The following is a 22,349-nucleotide window of genomic DNA, read 5'->3' as shown; positions in this document are numbered from 1 at the left end:
GGAAGAGGGAGGGTGGAGAAGTTGGAAATTAGAGGGTCTCCACTTGAAGAAACCGTCGACCATGAGGGAGAAGAAGAAGAAGAAAAGAAGATTTTTGGGCTTGCTCCCATATTTTTGGAAATGTATTGGGCTCAAAATAGTTTATTTTGTTTTAAATCATTCAAGCCCAACTTCATTTATTGTCATAGCACTTTTCTATTTACCATTGCCCAAAGCCATTTTTTTATATAATCATTTGGACTCTACTTTAATTGAGAAGCCCAAATATCTATATACTTTGCATTCTGGGATCTCTTTCGATAATTAAAAATTCACGGAACCTTATTTAATTTCGTTAACTTGTTCTTCACAAAAAATAAAAAAAAACGAGAAGCATAGCATGACGATAAAATTTTATTTTAACTAGTTCACGACATTTTTTTGGTACATTAAAAGTACGGGTGTTACATTCTACCCACCTTACAGAAATTTCATCCCGAAATTTGCTCATCTCTAACAAACAACTCGGGGTACTTCTCTTTCCTTTTATCCTCGAGTCCTCATGTAGCCTCCTCATAACCAGCATTGTTGTTGCTTGGGCACTCTTTGGCAAAGTGTCCAACTCCACCACATTTGTAGCACACATTAGTCCCAATTCTGCATTCACCCAAATATCTATATACTTTGCATTCCTTAAATAAAATAGTGCCTGCGCAGGCAAACATCATCGTCATCCCCCATCATGTACCATATCTTAACCATCATGTGAAACGAGAATGTGGCCACAAACTCGATCACTGGACCGCCGACCTAAGGGACGGCTCACGATCCCCATTAGTGCACTAGCCTAAGTATGGCTTAGACCCTAGTTAGACTCGAATTCGTTAACCATCAAAGTCTAGTAGAATATTATTCTAGTAGACAATCAGATAGATAATTCAAAACATAAAGTACGGCATAACATAATATTTAAAACCACCCTTATTTCACCATAAACATATCATTTCAAATAAAAGAGTTTAAGTAATAAAGCCCACCTCAAAAGCTTAGAGTTTTCTTTAATTAGCTTCTCGTTCCGACTTTAGCGGCCGTGCGAACCACCTTTTCAGAAAATACATAAAGTACCATCAAATCTCGGTAACGAAGATATTTAGAATGCATGCACTCTAATTATAATCTTTTAATTCGTTTTCTCGGTTTTTCGTGCATTTTCGATTATTCGGCGGCCGCCCAAGGCGTCGCGTGCGACGCCGGTCGGCCGCTTACGCCCATTCTTTCCTCCGTTGGCTCCTCGCATTTTTTCAAGACGTCGAAAAAAATTCCCAAAAAATTTAATTAAGCACAGATTTAATTTACCGCAACTATTTCTCTTCGAAATTATATTTATCTCGAACCTAAGTTAAATTATTCATCCCTCGGATTATCCGGTAATTAATTAAATAATTTCCCGCGATTTAATTTAATTGACGGCCCAAAATTTTATTTACTTAGCCCACCTTATCCCTCCAATTAAAATTTAAAGCCCAAAAAAAAGGACCAAACAAAACATCCAATTTTTTATTTGTGAGGCCCAAATCTTTTAAAACATAAGAGGCCCAAATCCTTTTTCTCCCTTAATCTCCACTCCTCACTCTCTCTCTCTTCCCCCCTTTTCTTCTTCCTCTTTTCTTCCTCCTATTCTCTACCACCCGATGCAATTTCCGTCGACGGAAGAAAAGGAGATCGACGCTCCCTCTCAATCCCGTCGTCTCACTCTCTCGTTGCCTCGTCGCCGGTGGTCGGAGCGTCGTCACTGCTGCTGCTCCTCGTTGGTGGAAGACTGCCGCTGCCGTCGTCGATTCGTCAGCTTGCCGCCGAGGCTGCTCTGTCGCCACTGCTGCTATCGCCGGCCTCCTCCAGCTCCGCCAGCGCCGCCTCCGTAGGGTACGGCGGCGACTCCGCCGTCCGCCAGCTGCTTCTGCCTGCGCCTTCCCTCCCCTGAAAATACTCCGATCAAGCTCGGAACCACCCCGAAACGTCCCGCAAGGTATGTTCTTTCGCGTTTTTGATTAACTGTGGCGAGGTTCGATTGGTTTTAAATTGTTGAATTGTTTGAATTACTTTTTGAGAGGTGGATGTATGAGATAAAATGTATGAATTAGCTACTAAAATTTCATGATTTGGAATTGGAAAGAGATTATACCTCAAGAATGGTTTGAACTTGGTGATGGAGGAGCAAGAATGGTGGCAAATCCTACTTCCTTCTCTTTCGGCTCTCACTTTAGATTTTTTTTGTTTGAAGTTGTAATGTGCATTGTGAAGAGTTAGGGAAGAGGTTACATGAAGGAGTATTGTGTGACCTTTGGTTTGTAGGATTAATGGTGGAAGAGGGAGGGTGGAGAAGTTGGAAATTGGAGGGTCTCCACTCGACCATGAGGGAGAAGAAGAAGAAGAAGAAAAGAAGATTTTTGGGCTTGCTCCCATATTTTTGGAAATGTATTGGGCTCAAAATAGTTTATTTTGTTTTAAATCATTCAAGCCCAACTTCATTTATTGTCATAGCACTTTTCTATTTACCATGGCCCAAAGCCATTTTTTTATATAATCATTTGGACTCTACTTTAATTGAGAAGCCCAAATATCTATATACTTTCGATAATTAAAAATTCACGGAACCTTATTTAATTTCGTTATCTTGTTCTTCACAAAAAATAAAAAAAAAAACGAGAAGCATAGCATGACGATAAAATTTTATTTTAACTAGTTCACGACATTTTTTTGGTACATTAAAAGTACGGGTGTTACATTCTACCCACCTTACAGAAATTTCGTCCCGAAATTTGCTCATCTCTAACAAACAACTCGGGGTACTTCTCTTTCCTTTTATCCTCGAGTCCTCATGTAGCCTCCTCATAACCAGCATTGTTGTTGCTTGGGCACTCTTTGGCAAAGTGTCCAACTCCACCACATTTGTAGCGCACATTAGTCCCAATTCTGCATTCACCCAAATGATTCCTTTGGCACTTGGCGCAGGGAGGCCCTCTCTGACTGTACTCTCCACCTTGGTAGGGAGTAGCTTGTTTTCCCTTGCCCCGTGCAGAGTTTGGGGTACCTTGGAACCTTTTGTTGTCAAAGGATTCTCGGTTTCCATCCCACCTTCTCTTCTCACAGAAATTTTGTTGTGGTGTAGGTGGTGTTGGAGTAGTAGGCGTTGCTGTCCTTTCTCGTGGCATAGCTTCCTCCACATCCAAAGCACGAGACATCGATTCGGCATACGAGAGCCTTCCACGGCATCCCAAAGCCATTCTTATTTCATGCCTCAGACTAGCATAAAATTTCTCCGCCATTTTCTCATCGGTATTCACTTGTTCTGGTGCATAACGAGACATATCGCATAGGGCGAGGTCATATTCAGTCACTGTCATCCGCCCTTACTTCAGATTATAAAATTCGGCCTCTTTAGCTTTACGGTAACTCCTCAGAATGTATTTATCACATAATTCTTCCTTGAAGTTATCCCAAGTTAGGGCGTCCAGTTGTTCACGCGACATCGTTCGCTGCTTGGTCTCCCACCAATATTCTGCTGACCCAATGAGCTGGTAGATCACGCAAGATAGGCGCTCCTGATCGGTGCACCTTAAGAATTTAAATATGCGCTCTATGGCACGTATCCAAGTTTCAGCCTTGGCCGGGTCTCCCATTCCATCAAATACCGGAGGGCATTCTTTTCGAAATTCCCTTTCAATATTTCGTTCTGGTTGCGGTGGTAGTGGTGGTGGTTGTTGTCCTTCGCGTCCCACACTACTTTGGGTCTCATTGCTGGCCTCGTTTTCGTGATGAACTGCTGCGCGTCTGGGAGGCATTCTGTTTAACACATACGTTAGTACAATTGTCCAAAATTTTACTCATCACCCCTTGAAATTCGCTCTTTTCTATGCCTCATTCGTTCTATCGATAAATATATTGCCTTAATAGAGACAATAGTCCACACATATACAATTAGCCTGCATCCAAGGCCTTTAAGGTCTACAACTCATAATATTATCAATCATTATCACATCCAACATCAATGCATAAACATTTCTCATCTCAAAACATTTTACCTTCTCTTTTGTTGAGCGCGGCGAGACGGAATGTTGAGCCTTCAATGAATATTTTTTTAGTCTAGCGAAACGAGTCTAGACTAGATTGAATAAAAGACTCTCGGTCCAAAGCGGAAAGAAAAATTGCTCTGATACCATTCTGTCACGACCGCACTTCCTAAGGATAGAAAGCACGGTGGGTCACGACTAATGGGGGAATTAAGAAGCGGGGAAGAAGGGGGATGTAATATCCCAATCTTAGAGGAATTAGAAATTAGAGATTAGGATTTATAGTTTAGTTAGTGGTTTTATATGTTTATGTTTTTGTTAGGAATAGAATAGATAATTATAGGAAGTTTGGAAATTAAGAAAAAGAATGAGATAAAGAAAAAGAATAAAGGGATGTTGATGAGTAAGTAGGGAAAAACGTGTCTTTTGGAAAAATTAGGAAGGAAAAATAAGGACAAGAAAATAGAAAAATAATACCCATCCTCATCTTTCTCCTCTCTCTTTCGTGCTCTCTCTCCCTCTCTGTGAAGATTTTTGACAGCCATCCACTCTCTCCGATTAGCCACCGTGCCTCCTCCGGCCGCTCTTAGTGCAACAAGTAACACACTTCATCAATTCAAGCTATCAATTCCCCCGTTTTCCTCTCAATTTTGGAGCTTAGGTTGCAAACCCACCTCCACTTATCTTTGGAAAATAGTTGAAATTAGAGGTTAGATTCCTCCATAACCTCCTCATTCATGTTTCTAAGTATAGTAGTAATGTTAATTTGATGTGATTCTTTTTGTTTGGTCGAAAATTAGGGTTTATAGAATTGGGGATTTTGTTGTTTTGATGTTTTGGTGTAATTTGGCTATTGAATTATGCAATTGGAAGTATGATGATATTTAAGCATGAAAGTGATAGGAAAAATCTGTTTTTGGGATTGCTTTTGTTGGAGATGAATCATAATTGGACTAAAACCATGTAATCTTGGTATTGAACATGAAGTGTTTGGAGAAATTACCCAATGACACACAAATAGAAAATAGCTTGTAAGTAGGCTGTTCTGATGCAGCTGTACTGGTCAGTTTCGGCCACCTTAACATGCTGGAAGTTATGTTCTAAATATGTTTATGCATACTATCAGGTCTTGGGATGATGTCTGCAAAATTTCAGATCGTTTCGTCAACGCTTGCTATTTTTAAAAATTCATGCTAAACCGTCGCCAGAATCTGTCACAAATTGGCAGGCTGTAGTAAAACGTTCATAACTCCCTAATCCCTTGGAATTTTGAGGAAAACCTTTTTTTTAATTAAAATAGACACCTAGAGGTTTATTTTGGTGTAGGGTTCGACCCCTAGTTATCTCCGAGCTAAGTCAGTTTATTATATGAAGTTGATGTAATGCAGTCAATATTTTTCTAAAGCTTTAAAAGTTAAGAAAAAAGGTTTTTATGCTAAAAGGGAGATAGATAGATGTGATATTTTGGCTTCCATACTTGTGCTTTAAGTGTTTATTTATAATTTGCATATGTGATTGTTTGAAAATTAGGTGAACCCAGTGCAAGCACAAGCGATAAGGGAAAATGGCACCTCCATGGTTGACTAAGCGAGTAATATCGTTTTTTTTACGTGTACAAGTAGTGTACGCGTGTTCTAGAATTTAATTCCCTTAACTTCAATAAATATTACTACTTGTTTGTGTGATTCGTATGCTTGCCATAGAATTTAAAAATGATTGTGTGGATTTTGTATACTTCAAAGTGATGTAAATAGCTATATGTGTTGAATAATGTGAAAGTTGATGTGCAATAGTTGCGTTATGTCCCATTGCTTGAGTGAACCACAGGGTATAGTTGGCATGCCATAGGACAGCAGTACTGCACACATGTTGATCACTCGTCTTCTGGATAACCGAAGCGAGGGTCTATATGATATATCGATAGTTGAAATGTACCTTATATGGGTAATCTATGACAGTTGCCTTGCATAGGCCATATGGAATATTACAGTGTCCGATACGGACTTACATGATAGACGCCCTCATAAGGCTACAGATAGTGTCCGTGTACCCGTGTCCATCACTAAGCAAAACTTGGGGGCTGAATGTGACTCTCTATTTTTGAAATAATATGGTTGTGCTTTAAATTCTTTAAACAGTTGTGTTTTCCTCAGGTAAAGTTATGTTGTATCGTGTTATATAGTTCTGATTGATAGGTGATAGATAGTTATTGTTGAAAGTATTACAGGATTAATATGATTGTGATGTTGTACTGTTTGTAAACGATATATGTGATTCCTTTAAATGATTCAAACTGTTATGAATGTTTATACTGGGTGACATTGTTTTGAACTTGTATATTGATGCCAATATAAATTGAATTTGTGTTGTACGACATTCCAGGTAATAAAGTGTTTACGTGTGATAGTAATATAAATTGAAGTTTTAGAGGTTTTATTCTGGAATGCGATTACACTACGAGCTTTTCGAAGCTCACCCCCCTTTCTTCTCCCTCTTGCAGAGTATAGAAGCGAGTGAACTCGCTAGTTGGCAGCAGCACGTGTCAAGTCACCACCTCCCTTTTTGCTGGTACAGTCGGAGTTTACACGTGGCATGCTTAGGTTTCTTTTGTTGTAAATAGTTGGGTTACAATTGTAAGGTTATAACCTTCTTTTTGCTAGTGGAGTTGTATATATATCTATCGAAACAGGTTAATGTTATTTTGCCATGTATAGTAGTAAATAGTTGTGTTATCAGGTTTAGGTTCTTTAATGATAGTGTTGTATGTTGAGTGTTTGCAAAATGGAAAAAAAAATAGGCAGGTTTTGTTTATCGATCGTACCAAAAGTAACGTCACTTATTTGGTTAAAACTAACCGAGTAAGGGGTGTTACTGGGGAAAACCAATCAAAAGAGTACGCCATGTAGATCAAAAGACGAAATTTCATTATCAATTCAAAATCTAAAATCACGAAGCAACAGAGTGCGAATGGAAATAGTTCGACGAGATAAAAAAAACATTGAAGTTCGTAAAACTTTGGAGTAGCGGAAGCAATTGAGAGTTGGCTACTACTATGTATGGAGACACAATAGCAACCGAAACGTTTATTGAACATGATCTTGGCCCAATGCTCAACATCCTCCGCCTCCCATCCATGCTCAACCTGCACATAGGGAAAACATATGCAGGGGCTGAGTACTTGATGCACTCAGTGAACTCATGCCCGAAATACATTTATCGATTTAGTTATGTCAAGCCATCCTTGAGTAAAACTCGAGTTTTACTTTAAAAGGCCAAGAAACACTAAATCATTCATTAAATAAAATAGTGCCTGCGCAGGCAAACATCATCGTCATCCCCCATCATGTACCATATCTTAACCATCATGTGAAACGAGAATGTGGCCACAAACTCGATCACTGGACCGCCGACCTAAGGGACGGCTCACGATCCCCATCAGTGCACTAGCCTAAGTATGGCTTAGACCCTAGTTAGACCCGAATTCGCTAACCATCAAAGTCTAGTAGAACATTATTCTAGTAGACAATCAGATAGGCAATTCAAAACATAAAGTACGGCATAACATAATATTTAAAACCACCCTTATTTCACCATAAACATATCATTTCAAATAAAATAGTTTAAGTAATAAAGCTCACCTCAAAATCTTAGAGTTTTCATTAAGTAGTTTCTCGTTCCGACTTCAGCGGCCGTGCGAACCACCTTTTCGGAAAATACATAAAGTACCCATCAAATCTCGGTAACGAAGATATTTAGAATGCATGCACTCTAATTAAAATCTTTTAATTCTTTTTTTCAGTTTTTCGTGCATTTTTTATTATTCGGCGGCCGTCGAAGGCGTCGCGTGCGACGCCAGTCGGCCGCTTACGCCCATTCTTTCTTCCGTTTGCTCCTCGCATTTTTCCACGACGTCGAAAAAATTCCCAAAAAAATTAATTAAGCGCAGATTTAATTTACCGCAACTATTTCTCGTCGAAATTATATTTATCTCGAACCTAAGTTAAATTATTATTCCCTCGGATTATCCGGTAATTAATTAAATAATTTCCCACGATTTAATTTAATTGACGGCCCACAGTTTTATTTATTTAGCCCACCTTATCCCTCCAATTAAAATTTAAAGCCCAAAAAAAGGACCAAACAAAACATCCAATTTTTAATTTGTGAGGCCCAAATCTTTTAAATCAAAAGAGGTCCAAATCCTTTTTCTCCCCCAATCTCCACGCCTCACTCTCTCTCTCTTCCCCCTTTTCTTCTTCCTCTTTTCTTCCTGCTCTTCTCTACCACCCGATGCAATTTCCGTCGACGGAAGAAAAGGAGACAAGCACTCCCTCTCAATCCCGTCGTCTCTCTCTCTCGTTGCCTCGTCGATGATGGTCGGACGGCCCGGAGCGTCGTCACTGCTGCTGCTCCTCGGCAGTGGGAGACTGCCGCTGCTGTCGCCGATTCGTCAGCTCGCCGCCAAGGCTGCTCTGTCGCCGCTGCTGCTATCGCCGGCCTCCTCCAGCGCCGCCGTCGTAGGGTCCGGCGGCGACTCCGCCGTTCGCCAGCCGCTTTTGCCGGCGCATCCCCTCCCCCGAAAATACTCCGATCATGCCCGGAACCACCCTGAAACATCCCGCAAGGTACGTTCTTATTACAAAGTTAAGTTCTTTCGCATTTTCGACTAACTGCGGCGAGGTTCGATTGGTTTTAAATTGTTGAATTGTTTGAATTACTTTGTGAGAGGTAGATGTATGAGATAAAATGTATGAATTAGCTACTAAAATTTCATGCTTTGGGATTGGAAATAGATTATACCTCAAGAATGGTTTGAACTTGGTGATGGAGGAGCAAGAATGGTGGCAAATCCTACTTCCTTCTCTTTCGGCTCTCACTCTAGATTTTTTTTTGTTTGAAGTTTTAATGTGCGTTGTGAAGAGTTAGGGAAGAGGTTACATGAAGGAGTAATGTGTGACCTTTGGTTAGTAGGATTAATGGTGGAAGATGGACGGTGGAGAAGTTGGAAATTGGAGGGTCTCCACTTGAAGAAGAAAAGAAGATTTTTGGGCTTGCTCCCATATTTTTGGAAATGTATTGGGCTCAAAATAGTTTATTTTGTTGTAAATCATTCAAGCCCAACTTCATTTATTGTCATAGCACTTTTCTATTTACCATGGCCCAAATCCATTTTTTTTATAAAATCATATGGACTCTACTTTAATTGAGAAGCCCAAATATCTATATACTTTGCATTCTCGGATTTCTTTCGATAATTAAAAATTCACGGAACCTTATTTAATTTCGTTATCTTGTTCTTCACAAAAAATAAAAAAAAACGAGAAGCATAGCATGACCATAAAATTTTATTTTAACTAGTTCACGACATTTTTTTTAGTACATTAAAAGTACGGGTGTTACCCTGATCAACCAATTTTCAGTATAACTTGGATAGGAAAACTCAACATAAGTGGACATACAACATTGATAAATATAATGACATGGATGGCTCTTTATTGAAAAACAATGTAGGAATGACAATTCAACAACACAACAAAACATAAGGAAGTCAATATTCACAATTTTTGGCACTCAGCAACAAAGTTATCGACAATTTCCCTTGTTTGATTCCAAGCAACAATCCCCTCTAAATAATCAAAAACCTAAACGAAAAACAAAAGATATGAGAGATGCAATAAAGAAGTGGTAACATGGTAACATAAGTTGATGATCATAAATAGGAATCCCCAACCTTGAACTCAGATTGAGATACGGTTGCAATAGCTCGTGAGGCATAATTTCCAGCCCCTCTTGATCTCAAGAGATCAAGCAATTCAAAATTAGTGAGAGCGTCGGCGCTAGCCTCAATTCTTAAATAAATTAGAGAAAAAGGTAACTCCTTCATATGTTAATTCTCACTCTGTAAAAAGCAGAAATGTGAAGAAACTCTCTATACGTACATTTTCATCAATAGGATGCTCACTGCTTTGAGAGCTAAAACTTGTTTCAGTATATTATGAGTTGTGATTTGGTCGACCAGATTTGTGATGGTGGCTGCTGTCGCCGGAGCGGAGCGGTTGCAGCGGCGGATGAGGGTTTTGGATTTGGGGGTATGTTTTGATTGTTTAATTTATTGTTGGAAAAAATGCATTTTGTATTTATTCATCAACAAATATAAAAAATGATTTTATTTTCTTAACATACTTTTTTTAAATAAATAAAATCATTTTTTATATTTGTTGATGAATATATACAAAATGCATTTCTTCCAACAATAAATTAAACAATCAAAACATATCCCCAAGTCCAAACCCTCATCCGCCGCCGCGACCGCGACCGCAACCTCTCCGCTTTTTCTTTTTTAACTCTCTTTTGCTACACGATTTTTGTGAGGTGTCATTGTAGTGATAAGATTTATGAGTAGCATTAATTTAGGATACCTTTTATGGGACAAAAGGAGGTGATAGATGGATTTCTTAAAAAAGAAGCAAGAAACAAGAACAAGATACAACTAATTGCGCTTCATTCGGGCTACGCCTACGGGCCTAATCAACACAATTTGGTCTGTCTAGCCCGAAACCCAAAGTATCCTAAAATGAAATCAAATTTGTAGCAAGAGTGGGACAAATTTGAGATATTTTCTTTTTGTAGTATAATTATTATTGTGCAAAACCTAGAAAAGAGAAATCACTAGCTTTGCAAAAGCACAAAAAAAAAACTTGACATTGATGTAGTAATTGGCTCTTGAGAGTTCAGTTGTTAATTTGATGTCACTGTGCAATATTTCACACTACCATCTTCTTTCTTATACTAATTAGAATTCATGGCTAATGCTCTAAAGAAATTAAGCAGAGGTTGTAAAAGAAGTATACTATATAGTATGGTTAAGGCTCAGTCTCTTCTTCTTCTTCTTGCCCTACCCATCCCCTTCAGCAGCCTGTTCAGGCTCGGTCTCTTCTTCTTCCCCCTCAGTAGCTTCCTCGTTTGCTTTATCCACCTGAGACGGATGAGGTGGCAATATCCTAGTGATGGTCTCTACAAGCTCTTCAGCCTTATCTTCCATACGTGACTCGCATTCCTCGATGAGCTGGCGAAAGGGAAAAAAACAAAAATTAACAAGCAAGAATTTGCTAGACCATTAACAGCGCTCAGAAAGTACGATATTGGATTTCTAAGACTGTCTGTTAAAGAAGAGCCCAAGATAACAACATCATGGAACGAATTATTCAGACATTGTCTTGTTATATTCCAAAAGAAAACAACTCATAAAATTACCACAGGATGTCCCAATCCCACATTATTGTTGTGAAAGTTTTCTAGATGTTTAGAAAAAAATATGGACAACCCAATTTGAATGTTTTTCGTTAACATTTCCTCATTTCTATTGAGAATTACTATATGAATCTGAATCCTGATATAGACATACTGATGGCTCAAAATTTAACCTAAACACATCACTATCATGTGATCAGGAATACAAATACTGAAAAGAACTTAACAGTTCACCAGCTTACCATTTGGTATTTGAATCTACAAGTTATCCTAACATTTGAATCAGATCTGCTAAGCTGATTCAGTTTCAAGAGCGCCCTCCCCCCTCCCCCCCGTAAATTTCATTAGACTGCTTATTAGTGAACATTACATTGTATGCACACAGCTGAGTATAACTCCTTTTTACAAAAGTCGACATCTTTTATTTAGCAATACCCCTTTCTTAGCGTAATAATTCTAGGTAATGATCATAAATGAAATACTCGAGAATCCAGGCAACAAAGCACATGAAATCATAAATAATATCCCCTCCGTCTGCCAAAACCTAACACGTTTTGCCATTTTGGGGTGTCCGCTATTTAAAGACACATTTACCTTTTTTCCACTTTTAGTAACCTTATACTCCACTTACTAATTCCACTCTCATTCTACTATAAAATAAAAATATATAAATGAGACTCACATTCCACTAACTTTTTTACTCATTTTCTTTATAAAGTCAAACAATTTCTTAAAACCCGCACCGAGTCAAAATGTGTCTTTAATTGGCGGACGGAGGGATTAATTCGGTGGAGCTAGCCAATGTTAATCTAAGGTTTAAGTGTGAAGTGTGAACATCCAATCACCAAACCCCTGATGTTCCTCAAAATTAAACTGAGGTATATGTAAAATTTGCCATGGTGGTGTAACTGCATGCATTGAAAACAGAGTAACCTAAACAACAACAAATGGACAAGATACAGATCGTCCTAAACTGATTCCAGTACGTTATCTGAAATAAAATACTCCAGACTCTAGGTGAAAAAGCAAATGAGATCATAAATAATAATTGGTTTAGCTAGCCAATGTGAATCTAAAGTTCAAGTGTAAGGCATCAGAAACAAATTTCCAAACCACTGATTTCCCTCAAAATTAAACTGAGATAAATGCAAAATTCGCAACAGCACTAAACTGTATGTATTGAAAACAGAGCAACCTAAACAACAACAAACAGACACGATACCAAATCATCTTAAACTCATTCAGAATAACATCTTCACCTAGTATTTGAACAAAGGGTCACCCTGATCAGCCAATTTTCAGTATAACTTGGATAGGAAAACTGAACATAAGTTGACCTACAACATTGATAAATATAATGATGTGGATGGCTCTTTATTGAAAAACAATGTAGGAATAACAATTCAACAACACAACAAAACATAAGGAACTCAATAACAAGAAATGATAGAGATTACCGGGAAAATCTCAGGTTAATTTCTTGGTCTTATATTCACAATATTAAGAATCACTGCCTTGCAAGGTCAAATTTTTGACACTCGGCAACAAAGTTATCGATAATTTCCCTTCTTTGATTGCAAGCAACAATCCCCTCTAAATAATCAAAAACCTAAACGTAAAACAAAAGATATGAGAGATGCAATAAAGAAGTGGTAACATAAGTTGATGATCATAAATAGGAATCCCCAACCTTGAACTCAGATTGAGATACGGTTGCAATAGCTCGTGAGGCATACTTTCCAGCCCCTCTTGATCTAAAGAGATCAAGCAATTCAAAATTAGTGAGAGCGCCGGCACTAGCCTCAATTCTGAAATAAAGTAGAGAAAAAGGTAACTCTTCATATGTTAATTCTCACTCTGTAAAAAGCGGAAATGTGTAGAAACTCTCTATACGTACATTTTCATCGATAAGATGCTCACTGGTTTGAGAGCTAAAACTTGTTTCAGTATATTATGAGCTTTGATTTGGTCGACCAGATTTGTGATGGTGGCTGCAGTCGCCAGAGCGGAGGGGTTGCGGTCGCGGTCGCGGTCGCGGCGGCGGATGAGGGTTTTGGATTTGGGGGTATGTTTTGATTGTTTAATTTATTGTTGGAAAAAATGTATTTCGTATGTATTCATCAACAAATATGAAAAATGATTTTATTTTCTCAACATACTTTTTTTACACAAAAAGTATGTTAAGAAAATAAAATCATTTTCTTTATTTGTTGATGAATATATACAAAATGCATTTTTCCAACAATAAATTAAACAATCAAAACATACCCCCAAATCCCAAACCCTCATCCGACGCCGCGACTGGAAGGTCTTGAAAAGGGTCGAAAACACGGGTAGAATGCGGATCAAGTTATATGGAATGATAACCGAACCGATTGATTCAGCAAGCAAATGTCGTTGCCACTTAATCAGTGCACTCTAGTTCTCGCTCTTTCCTCCTTGCCAAAGTAATTTCTAACTCCCAATTTCGCACAACTTTAACAGTAAAGCGGCAAGTTCGGGGTCGATCCCACAGAGAAGTTGGTGTGTCGAGTGTGTGAGTAGTGAACAGGGGGTTTTGGCTGCTGCCACGCTTTAACTTGGGAGTTTTAACTACTAATTTTACTCTAGGCAGAATTTAAACTATTTAACTTGCACAAGGTAAATTTAACTACTTGATCAAGTGAGTTGCAGACGAAACGAAATAGTAAATGCGAGGATGAAAACGAAAGCACTTCAATTAAACTAAAACTTGGAGATTTCAGCAAAGCTTGAAATTTAAACTAAGCTAACTACTGAAAATTAAACTAAACTAACACTTCGAAAACTAAGAAAGCGGTAAAAACCGAGAAGAATCTCGGCAGGAGACTTAAGATTATGCTAACAGAAAACAAGTATTCTGCAGCGCTCCCTTCGGTCGCCCTTCTAACTAGGCTATCTAGACATTTTGACTAAGCTAGAGAACTGAACTAAACTAGAGAGCTAAACTAAACTAAGCTAGATAACTAAGCTAAACTAGACAGAAAGTAAAGGAGCGGATCATTTTCTTGTGGTGGCATGTCCTCTATTTATAGGCTCGTCTTTGACTCCCAGCTGGATAACGATCTTGACAGGGAATATTCGCTCATGCGGAGAATGAACGACTCATTGATTGCTACGTGCTATTCTTCTAGAATGATGACGCTTTTTAGTAACAACTTCGTGACTCAGCTTCGTCCTTGCGTCTCATATTCCAGCACGTGTCCCCTTCTAGAACGTTGTCCTTGATAACAGAATGGTGCGCCACATCCAGCTCATTCTCATATGTCCTTCTTCTGGCTGCCAATGGTCCCCGCCTAACTGCTTGAGTTCTCCCCTTGCTCAACTCCCCTGATTTTTGGCCTTTTTCGCCGATTGTACTTGCTTGATCAGTTTGGCCTTGTTGCCTTGGTCAAGCGGCATTTCTGCACAATTAACACTCATTTTACGCGGTAAACCGATCAAGTAGTATACATTTTTCCCATAAACCAATGCATGAAATAGGCCTTATCAAACTGCTCACACTTAAAACATACTTGTCCTCAAGTATTAAAAAAAAGAAAAGAAAAGATAAGGCAAATTTCAGGCATGGTTTGCTTATTTCAAAAAGGTAAAAGTCGAAAAGAAAAACAAAACTCAAAACAAAAACATATATATGCATTAGATCGAATAAATTTCCAATAATCATACCCGAGGTCGAAGTCAATCCATTTGCCAGTAGCTTATGTTTCTTCTCTTTCGCGTTGGCTTGGTCAAGGTGTCAGCTCGTCAAGATTGCTCAATTTCAAACCACTGTTGGATTCACTCAGTCACTCACTTCTCACCAGAGATGTTAGGACTGTTCACTCGGTATTGCCACAAATTTAATACTTCGAATCGGACTGCACAAGATAGTTCCTTAAGGTCTTTGTTTTAGTCGTAACGGGGCTTAAGGGGTAGTAACGTATTAGGGTAGGGTCCTAGGGGTTCTAAGTTTAAAAATAAAAGTTTAAACTGTAAAAGGAATCACATGAGTCAAAGACCAAGGATTTGACTGAACTAGCTGGGTCAAGATGGGATAGTTATTTTCCTACTGGATACTTTACTTGGTCAATTTTTTGACCTTTAGCCTTTTCAACTTTCGTCTTTCGATTTTCAGGGTCAGGTTACAACCTTTTCCTGCCCCTTCTTTTTCCCAAACTTTCTCAATGTTTTTTTTTTACTTGACTTTCTGACTTGATCAACCCGATTACCCTTTTGTTTTGACTATTTTGTTGCTATCCCCTTCTGTTTCCCTTGAAAAACTTCATTTCCTTGACCCTTTTCCCTTGTGATATGAAACTAGAATTTGGTTTTAAGGCTTCAAAGGACGGGTAGAAGTGTTTGGGCACAACGTGGTTAACTAAGGGGTGCCTTGATTAATGAGGTGGGTTCGTGGAACGAAGGAAGAAACGGCTCAACTGGCTCAGTCCTAATGCCTTTAGTCATTGCTACTTGTGCAATTTTCATCTCAATACTAAAAGTCAGCCTCTCGTAAAATCTTTTTCTGTGTAACATAGTAGAAAGTGTTCTACTTTTGGCTTATAACTCACATATAGAGAGGCTTCACAGTTGGTTTAAAAATTGAGCGTTTCCATCATACTTGCGTCGTTCAAACTGATCAAGTTTTTGCAATCAAGTTTTTACATGTAAGCATATTGACTCCTTTTCCTAACTCTTCCAAAAAGTAATCAAATCTTCCATTTATCCAATTTCATGCATATTGCCTATTTATTACTTAACTAAAAAATTTTAATTTTTGAAAAATTTTGGGCATGTATGATTCTACTGTAACTAACCCGCCCCCCCCATTGCATATGAACTCGTCCTCGAGGGACTGGATGCAGTGGAAAAAAGGGTTAGGCACAGGCAACAACATAACAACAAACAAGGGAAACTTCTCACACTTAGACCTGACACTGGGCTAAGTGTGAGATAGTGCCAACAATCAAAACATGCTAAGTCCATAGGCAGGCAAACAACAAAGAGAAAATAGGCATGCATACTTCTCACACTTAGACCTAAAATAGGTCTAAGTGTGATGCTGAGTAGAATGACAGTTATACATACCAACAAAAACAAAATAAAAACTAAAATTGTTTTAGGACTTAAATGAGCTGAGATTGGGGGGGTTGTACTTAGGGCTTCCTGGGGGCGATACTTGGAGATGTTGGAGGTGGCCTAGAGGATGACGGGCGCCGAGGTGGAGGTGAACTTGTAGAGGGAAGTGGTGTCTGCATAGCGAGGGTCAGCTGGCGAATAGCCTGCAAAACCCTGGATTGAGCGACCAGTTGGGCGTCTGAATTTGCCACTAGCTGCGTCAGCATTTGCTCCATGCGGAGCCTCCATTCATTTGTGGCGCGTGCAGCCTCCTCTGGTTCTGCAACGTTTGTTAGTTCCAACCTCTGCATTGGCTGCCTTTCGGGGCTCGCCGATCGATCCATCGTCATTCTTCTTCTCCCGCGCTTTGCCACTTCTTCCTCGTCTTGCCCAGTTCCTTGTTGTACTGCCTGCCTTTCTTTCCGGGTTTTCGAAATGAAGCGGAGTCTTCCGTCGCGTAGCCTCTCAAGTACCTGAATTCTTACAATGAAGTCAGTGTTAAACAATTCTGGTTTAGGGCAGCGCTTAGGGATCTCCACACCTTCTTGGAATTCCAGGACCCAATTTCTTCTCAGGTAGGCTCCGAGAAGGTGGCAGACGTTAAGGTGGCGAGCAGGGTGATTTGCTATTTGACTTATCGATTGGGCAATCCAGTAGCCCAGGTGCACCCTCCTCTGCTCCTTCATGCTCCACATAAAGTAAAGCTCGGCCAAAGTAAGGATCGCTTATGTATTGGTTTGGCCGAGGAGGTTGCAGGCTAGGTAGACCTGGGCAAGGCGGAGGGCTGGGTCAGCAATATGCTCCCCTCTAGACTCAGAAGTTTTGAACTCGGGGGCTCGTCCGTTGCACAGAGCCTGCCAGACGGCTTGCTGATTGAAATCCGGCCTCCTGTGAGGAAGGCCAATGTCTCGCCCGAACCACTCTCCACTGGCGACCTGGGCCGCTGTATAGAGCCCCTTCCTTACAGAGAATTCATTTAGGGTCATCTTCTGATTTTGCCCGAATACCCGGAAGGAAACGCTCTTGGCCTCCAAGTTTGTACTTCCGGTAAACCGGAAGGATGTGAAGAACTCTTTAGCCAGATCCGTAGGCACGAAAGTATCCTCGATCTCTAACAGCCATTCAAAACCAATCCCAGTAATATACTGGGTAAATCTTTCCTCAACCCGGATTGTGGCCCGGGATGGTTGATGGAGTTTCTGTCCTGCCTTCATCAGCTTTACATCCATCTCCCTCTGACGGACCTCCTCATTCCACTTAGGGTTTTCAAATAATAGCATCTTCCGGAGGAGATCCGTGGTCAATACCACCGTTTGCTTGGCATAATCGGTGGTTGGGGGTGATGCAGATCTTCCCCGTTGCCTGCGGGATGTCCGGGCCCACCGGAGTTCCCTCTCCTCAGCGTTACTGCCCCCATCTCCTTCTCTTGGAGGGGCAGGTTGGTCAGTAATAACAATGCCCCGAGTTGCGGGGCGCATCTTCTTGGAGCAGCAGTCTCCTTCCCCTTTCTTTTCCTCTCAGCTTTTTTACGGCTGTCCTCAACAGCCCTTCCTTCTTGTTCAGCCTCTCCGGCCTCGTGGTTTATCGCCCCAACGGCTCCTTGGTTCTCCGACTCATCTGGCTCGCTCAACAGCTGCCGTGCTACCCTGAATCTTTCCTCCTTTCCTACTTCTGCCCGCTGCATGCTGGCCGTTCGGGCCTCCACCTCCTCCACCGATCTGTTGACTTCCACCCTGCGCGCCCGGCGGTGCAGCAGCTCCTCCTCCTCTTCCGGGACCGATTCATCCTCTGCTTGAGGAATGAAGTTCCATCCCGCCCCCCTTTGTTGTCACATTTCGCTGGGAGGAGGCGGAAGGTCCTCCGTAGACTCGTCATCAACATTTATAACCTCGATGGATTGAGTTGGCTCGAGGAGAGTAGGGGAGTTGGAGCCTCCGCCTTTGGATGGTGTCGGAGTACAAGAAACAGTCGCACCTTCTGCATGTAGCGGCGGCACGGAGGCTGTTCCTTTGGTCGGCGCGGTGGCGGGTTGCTCCTCTCTTTCTTCTTCAAAATAGTCCCCTCCGTACGGTACCAAGGGGATGAAGGGTTTAGGTTCAGAGATGCGAAAGGGGGCTTATGTTTGAGGAGGTGGAGGGTTTTGTGGTGTGGAGGTCGTGGCTCTGTCTTTTGACAAGGAAACCCCCAATCGGGCTTTCAGGGTGGCATACGCAATTGCGGGGTCCAAATCGGAGGGGAGACTCCGGAGAATTCTGGTCAGGCGCCGCTGAGCCTCTTCATCTACTTCTGGTAGTGGAGCGGTGGCTCTTGGTGGAGCGGTGGTAGGTGTAGGTGGGCTAGGGTTTTCTATGTGGGCTTGGGAAGAGGTTTCTTGGCCATCGCTGTCAGCGCGGGAACTGGAGGATGAGGATGAAGTTGAGAGTTGTTTAAGCAACATTGTCGCTGGGAATGTGGGTATGTATTAGTGAAAAAGATGATGTTTTGGAAGAAGATTTAATCTTGGGATTTTTCTGGAAGAGAGCACGAGGAATGAGAATTAGGCAGCTTGTGTAAAGATGGAAGTACGGGCGTGCTATTTCAGGGTGCCAGTTGGCTTAGCTTCTCCGATACGCTTCGTCCCTCTCTCCAGGGTGTCCTTTCACTGCGACGGTTGGCGCTTCCTGACACCTTTTAAGTGACTGTGCACGTCCTTTCATCCCCTGCCCTGCTCAACTTAATTACTGTACCACAATTAAATTCAAATTGCACTGATCAAGTGGACAATAAATTTCGATAAAAACTCAATTAGCCTTACTTGATCAGTTCCTTTCCCTTCTTCCATCTTTTAATTTTAATTAAAATAAAAACTTACTAAAAGCTATTTACACTTATTACTCCCCTAGGATGTCACTTGATCAGTTTAGATTAAGACTTTTTCGCTTGATCAAGCAGACTAACCATGAGTACCTGATCACCCCCTTTACCTGATTACTGGGAAGAGTTAGGCATGAGTAGTGGAATGTCGTCCACTACAAATGCCTCCATTCCTTCTCTGTATGGCTTCACCCTATGACCATTCACCATGAAGGAGGGTGAATCTGGATCACCTCCTCGTAGTTCAATTGCTCCATTCGCTCGGATGGCGACAATGGTATAAGGACCTATCCACCTTGATTTGAGCTTCCCTGGCATCAATTTCAGTCTGGACTGAAACAGTAACACTTTCTGGCCTACCTCGAGTTCCTTTTTGCGGAGGTTCTTATCATGCCACATCTTCGTCTTTTCTTTGTACCACATGGCAGAGTCATAGGCATCCAGACGGAGCTCCTCAAGCTCCTTTAGCTGCATTCTCCTTTCTGCCTCTCCTGCGTCGGTATTCATATTCATTTCCTTGATGGCCCAGTAAGCTTGATGCTCTACTCCTACCGGCAGATGGCACATCTTTCCAAATATTAGCCGGTATGGGGACATTCCTGTAGAAGTTTTGAAAGCGGTTCTGTATGCCCAGAGTGCGTCCTCCAGACGACGGCTCCAGTCTTTCCTCGTAGGATTTACCGTTTTTTCTAAAATTGCCTTGATTTCTCTATTAGAAACCTCAGCTTGACCATTGGACTGCGGGTGGTAAGGTGTGGATAGGCGGTGGTGGACCCCATACTTTCGCAGCAAGGCTTCAATAGTTCTGTTGACGAAATGAGTTCCTTGGTCAGAGATGATAGCCCGTGGTACCCCATATCGGGTAAATATGTTCGATTTCAAGAACTTCGCCACTTTTCTGGACTCACACGTCTTAGTTGCTTTTGCCTCGATCCATTTTGATACATAGTCCACCGCCACCAGTATGTAGAGATTGCCCTCAGATGCGGGAAAGGGTCCCATGAAGTCCATTCCCCACACATCAAATATTTCACAGACAATAATGGGGATCTGAGGCATCTCGTCTTTAGCAGTGGATTATCACATATTCCTGCTCCCATTCTGGTATACAGCGTCTGATTACTTGATCTGCCCCCATTTTCTATAGGTAAGGGTCGTCCCAATAAAAGTATCGAGAATCGCTTTTAAGCTTAAGCTTTTGTGCCCTTGTAATCTCATCGCTTCTGGGTAACTCCCTTGTTACCAAATAGTTAGCCATGTCCGCGAACCATGGTTCCTTCCTCGCATTCTGTCCCTTGTTCCCTTGGTTGGCTTGATCAATTCCTTCTGCTTGGTTGATCCATTGGTACCCAGATGTTGACTTGATCAAGTTCAGATGTTCCTCAGGGAAAGCATCTGGAATAGCTTCGCCGTTATCTTTTTGCAGAATTCGACTTAAGTGATCTGCCACTTTGTTCTCACATCCATTTTTATCTACTGCTTCCCAATCAAACTCCTGTAGAAGAAGCACCCACCTGATCAACCGCGGCTTTGACTCTTTCTTCGCCAAAAGGTATTTGATGGCCGCATGGTCTGTATACACTATCACCTTAGACCCTAGCAGGTATGGTCTGAACTTCTCGAATGCAAAGACTACCGATAACATCTCTTTTTTGGTCACCTCATAATTCTTCTGTGCCTGATTCAACGTTTTTGACGTATAGAAGATGACATAACTTTTTCCTTCGATTTTTTGACCCAATACCGCCCCTACAGCATAGTCACTAGCATCACACATCACCTCAAAGGGGTGATTCCAGTCGGGGGCACGTATTATCGGAGAGCTTATCAATCGGTTCTTCAGAAATTGAAACGCGGCCTTGCAGTCATCCGAAAATTCGAACTCCACATCATTTTGGAGAAGTCTTGTCAGCAGCTGGGCTATTTTTGCGAAATCTTTGATAAACCTTCTATAAAACCCAGCGTGGCCCAAAAAGGCTCTGATCTCCTTTTGATTTGTGGGGTATGGAAGTTTGGCAATGACGGCTACCTTTGCTGGGTCAACCTCGATTCCTCTGTTTGACACTACGTGACCCAGGACTATCCCTTCTGTGACCATGAATTGGCATTTCTCAAAATTCAGAACCAAGTCCTTCTGGCGGCATCTTTCCAATACCCTGTTCAAGCTATGCAGCCCTTGATCAAAATCATCCCCGTAGACAGTAAAGTCGTCCATGAAGATTTCAATACAATCTTCCAACAGATCCGAGAAAATGCTCATCATGCATCTCTGGAAAGTACCCGGGGCATTACAGAGGCCGAAGGGCATCCTTCTGTACGCGTAAGTGCCAAAGGGGCAGGTAAACGTCGTCTTCTCTTGGTCATCTGGATTCACAGCGATCTGGAAATCACTATAGCCATCCAGGAAGCTGAAGTACTGCTTCCCTGCCAACTTCTCCAGCATTTGATCAATGAATGGCAGAGGAAAGTGATCCTTCTTTGTAGCTTTGTTCAGCTTCCTGTAATCTATACACATCCTCCACCCAGTAACTGGCCTTGTCGGGATTAATTCGTTTTTCTCGTTTTTTACTACTTGAATCCCTCCTTTCTTAGGCACCATGTGTACTGGGCTGATCCAGTTACTGTCAGGAATGGAATAGATAATCCCAATCGAAACCAACTTAACAATTTCCTTCAGCACTTCCTCCCTCATGTTGGGGTTGAGTTTCCTTTGTTGGTCACGATGTGGCCTGGCTCCTTCCTCCAGTCGGATGTGATGCATGCATAAGTCCGGGCTACTGCCCACCAAGTCTGTTAGCTTCCAGCCGATAGCTTTCTGATTCCTTCTTAACACTTCCAGCAATCTATCTTCCTGCCCTTGGGTTAATTGATTGTTGATGATAACGGGCATGGTTTCACGTTCACCCAGGTAGGCGTACTTTAGATGTGCTGGAAGGGGCTTTAACTCCATCGCGGGTTTTGGCTCTTCAGTGGGTAGAGGGTTTTCTGACGCTTCTCTTTCCAGTGGATTACTTTGATCAAGCCGCTTCGCTAGGCTAGATACTTAAGTTGTCCCTCTTGACCCAGCTGGCCTTGGGCGCT

General features: G+C 41.4%; 1 pseudogene; it reads right to left on the bottom strand.

Annotated features, from left to right (window-relative positions):
* LOC121784178 overlaps positions 1 to 13,205 on the bottom strand; it is a 31,799-nt pseudogene extending 18,594 nt beyond the window's left edge.
* Between the last annotated feature and the right edge of the window lie 9,144 nt (positions 13,206 to 22,349).

This window comes from Salvia splendens, chromosome 21, assembly GCF_004379255.2.
Source record: "Salvia splendens isolate huo1 chromosome 21, SspV2, whole genome shotgun sequence".
Classification (NCBI taxonomy): Eukaryota; Viridiplantae; Streptophyta; class Magnoliopsida; order Lamiales; family Lamiaceae; genus Salvia; species Salvia splendens.
This window is presented reverse-complemented; position numbering and strand designations above follow the sequence as displayed.